The 14083-nt window shown below is 40.9% G+C and overlaps 1 long non-coding RNA gene across 1 annotated transcript in view; it reads right to left on the bottom strand.

The window, feature by feature from the left end:
- Positions 1–3250: 3250 nt before the first annotated feature.
- LOC149749234 (uncharacterized) overlaps positions 3251–14083 on the bottom strand; it is a 35329-nt gene continuing 24496 nt past the window's right edge. Inside the window, exon 2 of the long non-coding RNA XR_016393166.1 lies at positions 3251–9215. This is a non-coding gene — a long non-coding RNA (uncharacterized LOC149749234). The remainder of the gene's footprint in view (positions 9216–14083) is intronic.

Raw genomic sequence — 14083 nt, 5'->3', positions numbered from 1 at the left:
AAGTTGTACAAACCGAAACAAAATCACCACCAGCTTGCTTTCTCTTTGCCCATTCCTGTTGTTGGGATTACTTCTTCCTTAAATTGTCGTTTAAGCCTATGGCTTAAACTCTTTAGTTGTCTTCCTTCTCCTTATAACAATAAGATAACAATGATGAGAACAATTTATGGAAGGACTGCTATTTGTAAAAGTCTTGCGTTTAGAGCTGTGGTTATATTGTTTAATCTTCCTGATAATCTTATACAGTGGGACTATCAACCTCATTTAAAAAAACTGAACTACAGTTGATTCACAATATCATGTTAATTTCAGGCATCCAACCCCATTTTTAAAATAAATAAATAAATTTATTTAATTTTTGGCTGCGTTTGATCTTCGTTGCTGCTCACGGGCTTTCTCTAGTTGCGGCGAGCGGGGGCTACTCTAAGTTGCGGTGCACGGGCTTCTCATTGAGGTGGCTTCTCTTGTTGTGGAGCATGGGCTCTAGGCGTGCAGGCTTCAGTAGTTGTGGCTCGCGGGCTCTAGAGCACAGGCTCAGTAGTTGTGGCGCACGGGCTTTAGTTGCTCTGCAGCATGTGGGATCTTCCTGGACCAGGGCTTGAACCTGTGTCACCTGCATTAGCAGGCGGATTCTTAACCACTGTGCCACCAGGGAAGCACCCCATTTTAAAGATGAGAAAATAGAAACTTAGACAAATTAGTATTTTCTATTTTAATTGATTACTAGATACTATGGAGCAGCTGTTTTCTAATGTGTATGGCTTTGAGAAGAGAAATTTGAAAAAAGAAAAGGCCTTTGAAAGTCCATCATGCCACCCAGAAAATGAAGATGCTGACACACAATTTATTGCACAGAGCTTACTCTATTTACTCCACAGAGACACTTCTCACATTCAGGTGCTATTCAGAAAAAAATAGCCCATGTGTTATATAAGAGATTCTAATATTTTAAAGGAAGAAAATTCCTGTAAAGCAATGGTACCTCCTCTTTCCATTCCTTTCCATTTCTCAGCTGCAGTGCGTACAAAGCAAATGCTCTGTTTTGACACAAGAGAACCGATTTTTTTTTTTTTCTCACCAGACAATGATAAAAATCACATAGTCTCTCCCTTCACCAGCCCTTGGCACTAGCCTCAAGCATCTTCTCACAAGTTAGGATAGAGTCCAGGATAAAAGCCTGACATACTAAAAGGTATATCAGAAACTCTCCACTAAAATATACTTGATATTTTATTATTGAAGTAAAGACAACAAAATAAACCATTCAGCCTTGGGCTTTGCCCCGTCACCATGTAGAAGGCTTGATCTGATGTTATGGTGCTTACAAAAAACGCTTACAAGAAAGACCTTTGATTCCCTTTGCCCCAGCTGACATCCTTGTCAGCCTGTGTTCTCCAGCCCCCTCTCTCTCAGCCATGAAGGGAGTCACAGCTCACTAAGGAGCTCCCAAGAGAAGGGGCACTGTTTCTCCTTCCAAAATGAAGGAGGCTGAAAGCAGTTTTCCCATAAAGTTGCCATTTGGGCTCTTAGTGGGTTTTCATTGCACTGTGAGGACAGCATCTGAATTCTGACTTCTTGATGATAAAATCTCCTTGTTGATCTTGGTGAGCTGGAGTGACTGAACTGTTACTCCAAGGGTAAAAGATGGCATGTGGGCACCGGATAAGGACATCATGAAAATCATTTTATCTCTCCTTTGGCTTCTGGTGGATACGGACTTTGTTTATTGCTTCCACATGATTCAATACAGTGGGACCTATTATATTTGTCCCCTATTTATGGCAAGGAATTGTCCTAGGCACTGAGGACACAGGCAAATACAAAACCAAGACCTGCCCTCTACGAGTTTGATATTCTACTGCAGGATACAAAAAATATACAAGTCAGGTAATTGATGTATGACACGACAAAGGAAAAAAAAACTGAATAAGGAAGTGGAAACCAACAAGGGGTATGTTTTCATTAGGGTGGCAAGGGATGGAGTCTGAGGAGTGGCCACTTCTGAAGAGAGCTGCATGAAGTCTGTGGCTCCCGCAAGAGAAGGGTCCAGTACAGAGGGAACAGCAAGGCCAAGGCCCTGAGATGGAAGTGGGTTTCACAGAAATAGTGGAGGCCTGTACAAGAAAGGAAGGAAGCAAAGGGGAGAGTAGAAGAAAAAGGGGTCAGAAAAATTGCGGAGATCCTTGAAGGGCCTTGTGGGTCATAAGGACTTTGGACACTGGGAAGCCATTGACAAGTTTTGAGCAGGTGAGCTCCATGATCTGATTTACATTTTAAAACGACATCTTTGGCGGCCAAAATACCAAAATGCCTATTGTATTTATAGACTAAAAACTGCGTGTAAAGCCTTTTCTGTTAATCCTGCTCTTAAAGATGATATTCTATGTGACCAGAGAAATCTTCCTTTGAAACAACAGAGTTCACCTTGGTGGTTACTTTTTCTGAACAGCACAGGTGAAATAATTATCACTGGGTAACAAAGAACCACTGTATGTACCCACGTGTAATTCTAGAAGTGGACCTCCCTCTCCTTCATTTAGTTATAATATCCACTAGACCAAGGCTATTTTCTTTAATATAAACAAAAGTACATTTGAATAAAATTTTAATAAGTTGTAATAAAAATATTCTATGTGACCAAATATTTGGACTCATTCTGGACTTAGGCATTTCAATGTTCTTGGTTTTTTAATTTAACTCTTTTCACAGCCATGTTGAGAGTAAAAATAAGTAATTTCTGTCTGTCTTCCATTTCAAGTATTTCTGGATAAGGGACTCAAAAAACTAAAACTGTTTTTGTTTATAACATAAAATATGGAATTGATCTTTCCAGGGTCAGAGATGATTAATGTTTTTACTTTTATACATTATTTTCTTAAACTAGTTCACATATAAACATTTTTATATGTTTGTAAGCAAATATGCTTTCACAGCATACCTTGTGTGTGTATAAAGATAAGTATTTAATTCTCACTGTTCACTTTTAACTGACAAAGAAAAAAAGTGAAAATGACAGAAACTGTGGTAGAACCTTACTTGCTGTTCTGGTCCTGGTTGTACCTGCCTTTGGCCAATCCCATAGCTATTCAAGAAATCTTCCCAACAGAGTACAACAGGATGAGAATCTGAAATCATTTCTGATATTCCCTCCTAGATGTTGATTGTTATATCAAGTAGTAAGTGGTAAAACTTTTAATTGACAATTAGTATAACTGTGGGTGGATTCTAATTTTGTTTTTAATTCTGTAGATTGTGTTTAAACAATTCAAAAGTATGTTCCTGATTTTGAGATACTAAGTGATATTGCACAGCTGTCACTTTATTGAATGTGTACAATGCTCCCATGAAGTTTATAAGTGTACCTTTGTATAGCTTCAGCTGCTAAAATTAAAATTGATCTGTTATGACACACACAATAAAGACATTTTTGGAATCTATCATTATCTCAAAATAAACAGTTTAAAAAATGCTATCACTGGCTGTTGGGTGGAGAGTAGACCACAGGGGATGTAGGCAGACTCTTAGATGGCCCCCAATGACCCCCACCTTCAGTGTTCGTGCCCTTCTATAATGCCTCCACTTGAGGACAGTCTGCTATCATGGACTCATGTGTAATGAATAGAATGACAGAAGTAATGGCATGACACTTCTGAGACTAGGCTATAAAAAGACTGTGGCTTCCATCTTGAGTATTCTCTCTTGCTTCCTTTCTCCCTCTCCATCTCTTAGATCACTCATCCTGGAGGAAGCCAGCTGCCATACTAATGAGCCACCTTATGGAGGGGTCCACACGAGGTGACAAGGAACAGAGGCCCACAGTCCAAAGCCCATGAGGAGCTGAAGCCTGTGACAGACATGTGAGTGATCTTGCAATTAGATCCTCTGCCCCAGTCCTACGTTGCCGTAATGGCAGCCCTGACCCACAGGTGGGCTGCAACTTCACGAGAGACTTTGAGCCAGAGGCACCCAGCTCAGTGGCAATTCCGTTTCACAGAAACGGTGTAACAATGTATGATTATTGTTTTTGCCATTATGTTTTGGGATAATTTATTACACAGCAATTGATAACTCATACAGGGGAAGTAAGAGTAGAAGCAGTAAGACCAATTAAAGGCCATTGCTGTAATCAAGAGACAACTTAGAATAGGGTAGTAATGGTAGAAGTGGGGAGAAGTGGGCCTGGGCAGGACAAAGGAGATAAGAAAAGCAACAACGTGCTCTCTGTGACCTGGAGAAAGAAAGTGAAAAACTATGGCCCTGATTTCCACTCAGTGGAGAATAACCAGCAAGTCCCACAGTGGAGCTGCATGTTGTCATGACAGAGAGAATAACTCTGGAAGGATTTTGGCTCCTGTGGGAAGGCATGGAGACAAGAAGTCTGAGGACATGGCCTGACCTGAGCCTTGTCTAGCACCCTGTAGCAGGACTGAGAAGCTGATTCCAGGAGCTGGGAAAGGGAAAGGGACAGGATCTGGCATCAGCCTGAATTTACAAACCAAAGACGATTGCGACGAGTCCAGAACACCTCTGTTTGGTTGAAGTAATCAGAGAAACTCACCTGAATAAATACGTCAGTCCAAGTCCTATGATTAAAAATTGTAAAAAGCCATACTCCTTTTTTTTTTTCAGTACGCGGGCCTCTCACTGTTGCGGCCTCTCCCGTTGCGGAGCACAGGCTCCGGACGCGCAGGATCAGCGGCCATGGCTCACGGGCCCAGCCGCCCCGCGACACGCAGGATCCTCCCGGACCGGGGCACGAACCCGTGTCCCCTGCGTCGGCAGGTGGACTCTCAACTACTACGCCACCAGGGAAGCCCAAAAGCCATATTCTTAAGTGCTCCTCTATCAGGGCAGATCACCAGGTCCTGCACCTCCGGGACAAAGAGGCAGGCTGTTACCAGACATTGGCCCTGGAGGCAGTTATCCTAATGGTTAAGACTATGGGTCTTGGGGCTTCCCTGGTGGTGCAGTGGTTAAGAATCCGCCTACCAATGCAGGTGACATGGGTTCGATCCCTGGTCTGGGGCGATCCCACATGCCGAGGAGCAGCTAAGCCCGTGCACCACAACTACTGAGCCTGCGCTCTAGAGCCCATGAGCCACAACTACTGAGCCCATGTGCCACAACTACTGAAGCCCGCACACCGCAACTAAGAGTAGCCTCCGATCTCCGCAACTAGAGAAAGCCCGCGCGCAACAACGAAGACTCGACACAGCCAAAAATAAATAATAAAATAGAAAGTTTTTTTAAAAACCTTCATATCTATTAAAAAAAAAAGGCCATGGGTTTTGATGTGACGAAGGCTGAGGTGGAATTCCAGCTCCTCTCTTGCTGTGTGACCTCAGCAAACATTTAAATTCCTACAAGCTTCTGCTTTCTTGACTGCAAAATAAGGATACTAAAGGCACTTACCCCTAGTACCTTTAGTACAACAATGAATGGTTGGAAGGATTGGATAAGATAGAGTATGTATTTTTCTTAGCACAGTGCCTGGCACATAGTAAGTTCTCGGTAAATAAGCATTGAGCTGCCACGATGTGAATTGTCACCTGCTGCTGCTGTTCTAAGTCCCTGGAGGAACACACAGGGTGACTGAAGGAGATGGCAGTGCCCTTTATCTTAAAGCAAAGCTGTACTGCTATGTCTGACATTAAAAACAGGAAGGTACACACATCCCTGTATAGCTATTCTAGGAAAATCTTGATCAAAAGCCCACTTTACCCTATCAGTGAACACAGCTGCTGGTTCCCTCTGCCCTCTTCTCACTCTTGATAAGCGAGCTTTTAACATGCCTTAAAGGCAAGTCCTGCTGCCGAAATGAAGAAGGCCCAAATGGGGACAGGGCGGATTCATGGAGAGTGTCACTCTTTTCAAGCAGCCCTATGCACGCTGTGTCACCACATCTGCCCCTGACATTCACTGGCCACTTTGTGACTCACTGATGTACAAAGAGACACCCACCGAATAAGCAGGTCAGGAGGGTCACTGGAGGACCAAAGGCCCACCAAGGCACCCACAAGGCATAGGCTAAGCTCGGGGTCTGTGTGTCATGTCATAGCTGCGAGGGACACTCCTGCCCAGATGGCATACCCCATGCCTGGGCATTCAGGGTCCTGTCACTAAGAGCTAACACATGACACTGAAGGTGAGACAGACTCAGCGGCTGCTATGTTCAGACACAAAAATCATCACAACCTAAAGCCACCAGCACAAACTCTGCTGGAAAGAGTGGTCACCGTCATGGATGACAACACCACGCCATGAATACGGAGAACCATGTTACCAACAACCCAACAAACATATGCAAGGATACACAAAGGCACATCAAACGTTATAACCAAAAACTGAATACTAACATTTGTAACAGGAAAGAACAAAATGTTTGTCTTATGAATACATCTCACCTCAAAGTCCACTGTTTAGTTCAAGATATCCACCTGAAGCCGAGAAAATGTCATCATTTTCTCAGCTTGGCTTCCTGTTCTAAAATGAAAGACTTCAGAAATCCAGACATACTTATACATCTAAATGCTTTTCATTTAGATCTATAATTAAGCCATAACCCCCTGCGAACACACATAAACAATTCATATTTGGAAATACAAGTATCAAAACTTATACAATTTACAAATTTTCTTAATATTCTTCCCCACAGTGGATCTTTGCCAGCATTCTGTCATTTCTAATCTATAGCGTCAGATTGACAGTTAAACCCAGCAAGAGCTAATGATTGTGACAGGGGAAAGTAATCAGCACATCCATTCATTAGCAACCCGCTCACACATTCATTGTCAATTATAAATATTTGCTTGGGCTAAACTCTGCCACCATCATAGGAGCCATTACCACCTGTAACCACGTGATACATTTGAAGAGTCAAGCTTCCAGCGTTTTGCACCTGGGACTCAATAATCAAAACGTTCATAAACTAACACTTGGGTCCCAGCAGAGTATCTTGCTTGAGCTAACAAATGATTATCCTAGACAATGGAACTACAAGTCTCTGATTCATGAGTTTCCCAATTATGTTTCTGGGCTGTATCCATTAGCTTTTGTTGAAAGCCATTTCACTTGCTATTTGGGAACATTTTTAGGGGGCATTCAAGTACACAGTTGGACTTGTACATCGGCAGATACTGCAGGATTTGGGGGGGAACTCCAGACCCTACTACATGTAATGGAAGCTGTCCGGTGCCCCGCCCAGATGCCCTTTAGGGGCTGGCGCACCCATCCCTCAGCTGCTGTGAGTAGAGGTTGTTGATGACTCACAGCTGCCCTCTTCTCCGGAGGCCTGCTCTCCAACAACCCAAACCGTCTTGACCTGGAAGCCGTGTCCTCCCCACTTTAAAAAAAAACAAACTAAATTCTGAATTTATTTCACCTCCACATCTTGTAATGAAGGTCGGGTAGTAAGATTTGTACAAACCATGGTAATAGTTTCAACTTAGATACGGAAATTAACATGTGTATTTTTCTGTAAGTGCACAATGGAGCCAGAAGCAGGGCTCATGTATATAGAGCTATATTTGTTAGAATGTATACTTCAAAGTGAAATCTTAAACAAAGTTAACAGTATATACTTCTTGTGCCGCTCATAAAACATATCAGCCAAAACCGCCTACCAGGTGGATATGAAATCTGAGTTTACTTTTACATGCATTCATAAATTACTATTTCAGGGCAACCAGGTGGTACTTGATTTCCAATAATGTGTAATGTTTTGGTTTTGCCAAATATATATATTACTGTGGATCTCATGGTACCATATTACATTTTTCCACCAAGGACTTACCGAAATGGAGTACAAAGAGCAAGTTGCTTCTCTCAAGGGAGGGACAGCCAGCTCTGGGGGGCAGTTCATGCTCTGGAGCTTCCCATGGGGCCCAGCTGAAGCTAGTCTCCCACGGAGACCACATTCCAGCTTAGTTTTCCTCCTTTGACCTGTCCTGGTTCTCTCACTCATCTTCTCCTGAGAGGACTCTGGAAAATAATCGCCTGAAAAAGAACCTCCATCTCAGCGTCTGCTCCTAGAAAGCCTGACACTAAGAACTTCTCTTTACCCTGGATGGGACTGTGCTCCTTCCAGGGCCTCCATGAGCCCTAAGCCCCACCCTTGAACTGGTTGCTATTTCCCAAATACTCGAAACAGGTGAGTCTTTCTGTTTGCTGTGTCCCACCCATCCCTAGCACCTGGCACAGTTCTAGCAGAATTCCTCATCACAGCCCAGACCAACAAAATCCTTCTCAACCTTTCTTAGAAATCAATTAGAAAAAGACTCAAAACCCAGCAGAAAAATAGGTGTAGGGGATGAATAAAAACAGCCCACTGAGATGGAAATGGAGGCATAAAAACATAAGAGATGCTCATCCTCACTCATAATAAGTGAAATCTGAATTAAAACTACACTGAAATACCATTTTCAATCATTAAATTGGGAAAAATCTGAAATATAGTTTTTTATTCTATCCATATATCCAGTCCTGTGATAGTGGGTTTTTTCTTCCCCTGTTACAAATAAATTGTTAGTCCAAGAAACACCCCTCTGGGATTCCACTACTGGGAAATGAATCTGATAAAGCTCTACAAAACCCTTTAGGGCTGTTGGTGAGAGGAGGGTGCAAACCTGAATTATTAACTTGAACATCGACCTCCTCAGGAATGTTACATATTATTTTATGTTCCTTCTCCAGGTCTTAAAGAACATACTGCTTTCCTTATTTCCTCTGCTTATCCTACCCAGGCAAGTGTCCTTATTGCCATTTTTATCTATTTCTCACTTTTACCTGAAATCTTTTTTTCTTCAAGACCACAAAATGTCTTGATAGCATAAGGGTCATGCCCTTCAGTTTGCTATATATTTCCTATCCATCTTAGTGTAAAGTGGGATTAAATGGAGTATGCATTTTCCTCTATTATATTGTGCCTGGTGGTTAAGTGTATAGGTCCACAGATCTATGTGGTTTATTGCATGATTTTTTTCAAATATTCGCTTCCTCTCTCTGCAGAAAGATTGTACCTCTTTGCCCCAATAACGTCAAGTTTGGTCTTATAACTTGCATTGGTCAGTGAAATGTGAGCAGAAATGACATAGGCAACTTCCAGTCAGAAACTTTAGGACTTACCACGTGGTTCCTACCATCCTGTTATTTCCTCTACTGCAAGACCATCCCCAGATTAGCACATCTCAGGAATGGTTTGTTCCTTTAGCCTGGTCCTGGAATAAAGATGAGATAGAGCAGAGACACGAAGGACATAAAATGTGAGTGAGAAATAGACCTTTGTGGTATTAAGCCCCTGAGATGTAGGAGCCATTTGCTATCACAGTATAATCTAGCCCAGCTGACTGCTAAATCTATAAGCTCTGATGCAGTTTATTATTATTTGTATCCCAAAGAGCACCTAGCATAATCCTTTGCCCATAGTGCACATTTAACAAAAATTGGCTGAATATTATTTTTCTCTTACTCTTTCATTTCCCTTCCGTTTCTTTTCTAAACAATTCAGTCCGAAAGCCATTATAAGGGGCAGAGGAAGGTAGGCGTTTGGCAAAGGTGTGAAGAGGAGCTGTCATGACACAAAGCAGGGTGTCAGGGCTTCCCTGGTGGCACAGGTTGAGAGTCCGCCTGCCGATGCAGGGGACACGGGTTCGTGCCCCAGTCTGGAAGATCCCACATGCCACGGAGCGGCTGGGCCCGCGAGCCACAACTACTGAGCCTGCGCGTCCGGAGCCTGTGCTCCGCAACGGGAGAGGCCACAAGAGTGAGAGGCCTGCGTACCGCAAAAAAAAAAAAAAAAAAAAGCAGGGTGTCAGAGCCTGAGCAAGACCAGGAGGCTTGGTCAAATCAGTAACTATATTATGGATAGTGGGAGTCAAGTTTCTCACTATCAGAGAAGGGAGTTACAAATATGGAAAGGGAGAAGATTAGAATAGACCCTGTTTAGTTGGACTGGAATTGGAGATATTAATGTGAACACATGGTTTTCAATATATGTAGATAGATAAATATAATTGTAAACATGTGTATATATATAAATTGCCTAGTTCTTGAAAGGGCTTGGGAGTAGCAACTTCCCAATGGAAATGACCACACCCAGCACCAGGTCTTGGCTTCTAAATACTATTCTACACTAAAGGAATCAGGGATCCTTGGGAAAAGAGCTGATTCCAAAGCTGAGACAGGGGAAGTAAGAAATGAGCCTGGAATATCCTATTCTGCCATAACTAAGGAAGTGCTCAGAAAAACAGAAAACTGATGTCAAAAGGAAACAGAATCCAGTTTGAAGAGGCTGCTACTGGCTATATCTGAGTCAGAGCATCAAAATAAATAATGAGAGTAATGAATTAAAACCCAGGAAACAACATAGGAATTCATCATATAAATATCTAGATAGATAAATGGGGAAATTGAAAGTTTGATGAGGAACAGGGCATTTACATAACCTCAAAGTATCACCCCTCAAAATACTCAATCATTAAGAAAGACGTAGTAAACTTACATTGGAGAAGCCTGGCAACCACCATCCTAACCAAGTGATCATGGTTAGTATCACCAGTAATGGAACAAAATATTATAAAATGTGTGCCCTAACAGGCTGCAGTGAGCCACACAGGACCACTTCTGTGATATCCCTGCCAAAGAAACATAACCAGAATCTACTCATGAGGAGGCATCAGACAAACCCAAACTGAGGGATATTATAAAAAATGATTGGCCTCCGATCTCCAAAATTCTCAAGGTCATGAGAGTCAAGGGAGGACTTCAAAACTATTCCAGATTAAAGGTGATGAAAGAGAAATGACAACTAATGTGGCTGGGAAGGCAGAGATTTGGAGGGATGCAGCCACACGTCAAGGAATGCTGGCAGCCATCAGAAGCTGGAAGAGGCAAGGAATGAGTTGTTCCCTACAGCCTCTGGAGGGAGCATGGACCTGCTGACACCTTGAAGCTTGTTTTGGATTTCTGTGGAAGAAAGTATTTCTGTTTCAGTTTATGGTTATTTGTTACAACAACCAATGAAACGAATTCGGAATCATTCCCTAACACTTAAAGTCACCACGGTAGAGATGATGGCCGATCAAGAAGTAGATGTTGCCATATCTGGCTACTCTCCGTTACCAATGAATTGAAGCAAGATTGGGGATATTCAACATTTCCCGTATCATCATGCTTGAAGATCCAAGGAAAATCACAGATCTAGTACACTGTTAAAGTGGGTTTATCTTTAAAAAGAAGGCTAACAGTAAAATAGTTAATATTCCTGAAGAGGTAGATGTCCTTGTTAATAACTAAGGATTGTACTCTCCTTTCATCCACAGCTTGAAATGGTTTTACACAACTTTATTAAATTTATTTCCCGGTAGTAGAATGCCACAGGGGTATCACTTGATCTAACAATTCAGCTGTAGCAGGCTGTATTAGTCAGGGTTATCCAGAGAAACAGAAGCTACAGGATGTGTATATATATATAGAGAGAGAGATTTATTTTAAGAAATAAGCTCACATGATTTGGAGGCTTAGCAAGTCCAAAATCTGCAGGGTAGGCTGGCAGGCTGGAGACTCAGGGAGGAATTGCAGTTTGAGTCCAAAAGCCGGCTGCAGGCAGAATTCCTTCTTGCTTGGGGAAGTCAGTCTTTTTCTATTAAGGCCTTTATATGATTTGATAAGATCCACCTACACTATGGAGGGTAATCTGCTTAAGTTAAAGATTTAAGTTTTTTTAATACTTTAATTTTTTAACTGAAGTATCATTGATATACAATATTATATGTTACAGGTGTACAATATAGTGATTCATATTTTTTTTTTTTTTTTTTTTTTTTTTGTATTCAAAGGTTACATTTCATTTATAGTCATTATAAAATGTTTGCTATATTCCCTGTTTTGTACAATATATCCTTGTAGCTTATTTTATACCTAATAGTTTGTACCTCTTAATCCCTTACCCCTGTACTGCCTCTCCCCACTGGTAACCACTAGTTTGTTCTCTAAATCTGTGAGTCTGCTTCTTTTTTATGTTCACTAGTTTGTTTTATTTTTTTGATTCCACATATGAGTGATATCATACAGTATTTGTCTTTCTCTGTCTGACTTATTTCACTTAGCATAATGCCCTCCAAGTCTATCCATGTTGCAGCAAATGGCAAAATTTCATTCTCTTTATGGCTGAGTAGTATTCCATTGTGTGTGTGTGTGTGTGTGTGTGTGTGTGTGTGTATACATATATATATATATATATATATATCACATAAACATTCAAATGTTAATCTCACTAAAAAAATACCTTCACAGAAACATCTAGAATAACGTTTGACCAAGTATCTGGATACTGTAACCTAGCTAAGTTGACCCAGAATATTAAACTTCACACAGGGAAAAAAGAACCCACTGTCATTGGGTTGGACATATGCATAGAATAAGAGCTCACCTTTTTGGATTCAAGATCATTTACTTTCATCTCGTGTCATTCAGTAATGTGTACACCTTTATCTCATTTTTTTTACCTGGTTTTCATTTTCAGCAGGAAAAGCAGCCTTGAGTATCATCAAAGTTTGGGACTCATTTTGCCACCTGGCAAATGCATTCTGTAACCATCTCACTAGCATAAAACATGTGGGAAAGTTTCTTACTAGCTATTCATGGAGTGAGAAAGTCTAGGCCCATCTGCTTTACAGACCTGAATCAAGAAAGGCTGCTCTCAGGACCCGGTCTTAAGGGTGCTAGAGAAGAGATCTAAGACATAAGGATGTTTTCACCTAAAAGTTTTTGACTGATTTTATTTAGAACAGTCTAACACATTCACTATAGAAAACAAAAGATCAGAGTTCAGCTGTGGCAGGAATCAACTACAAATTACTCATTCTGTTTCAGAAGATGATGTAATTTCTTCTCCCAGGGAGAGAAATGACACTCACCTTGGATCATGTGGCCATGAGCAGGAAAACAGAAGTCAATCCTTGATGGATCTGAGAAATGTCTCTTCCCTCATGCCTTCTTAGTTCTTTGGTTTCTTAGGAATATCAGCTGGGAAAGGATATGTATCGCAACCAAGAGAATCAGGGGGATTGTGAAGTGACGTGTCAATAACATAATAATGATGAATTAAATGTCTATTTTGTACCAGATGCTGTCCTGGTTACCACGGAGACAAGATGACGACAAAATATGGCCCTTGATCCTCTGTCTAGTGGGAGCAACAAATAAATGAGTCACTGTGATGCATGAGGGAGAGAGCTGCAGGCAAAGAGTTGACAGAAACAAAGGAGGGACTGACTAACTCTGAGGGTCTAGGAAGACTTCACAGAGGAGGTGACCTTTGACCTGTACCTTGGAAGATGCTTAAGAGTCTAGCAGGAGGAATAACAGGAAACAGAGGATTCCAGAAACTGGGAGTTAATTTTTTGTTTATTTACTTACTGGTTTTATTACTGATTATTAAAGTACTGAAGATTCACTTAGAAAATATGGAATATACCAAAAAATTATAAAGAAGTAAAAAAAAAAAACCAAAATGACCCATAACTTTAATACATAGATGCAATACAGCAGCAATAATTACTCTGCCATAATTCCTTATTTTCTTTTTCTATTCATTTTACCATAAACTTGTATTTATTCTATAGCTATAACTTTGTATATTGTTTACTCTTAAAACATGTTCTATCATTTAAAAACTTGGTAAACTAATATTTGATAGCTTCTTGAAATCTCACCAAGCAGATTTATCACAATATTTGTAAAAGCACTAGTTTACTGTGGATTTCTGTGCTCCAGGTTTTCATTCATATAAGGCATGTCTTTGTGTGTAAACTTTTGTCATATTTTAGAAGTGGAAACCCTAGGTTAAAGTATTTGAACATTATTAATGCTCTTGATTACTAGCCATATTGTTTTCTAGGACAGTTGCAACAAATTATCACTAACAAAGTTGGAAAGTGCCTTTCTTACTAAACTATCAACTTTGCATAGAATTTTTAAAAATAGATTTTAGCATGCATTCAGTAAAGTGCACTAATCTCAAATGTATAGCTACTGGAATAGTATCACTTTTTACCTATTTGATAATGTAAAAGGAAAAATTTTT

This window comes from Delphinapterus leucas, chromosome 5 (genome assembly GCF_059928025.1).
Source record: "Delphinapterus leucas isolate spDelLeu-1000000601 "Yukka" chromosome 5, BTC_Dleu_Yukka2, whole genome shotgun sequence".
Lineage (NCBI taxonomy): Eukaryota > Metazoa > Chordata > Mammalia > Artiodactyla > Monodontidae > Delphinapterus > Delphinapterus leucas.
This window is presented reverse-complemented; position numbering and strand designations above follow the sequence as displayed.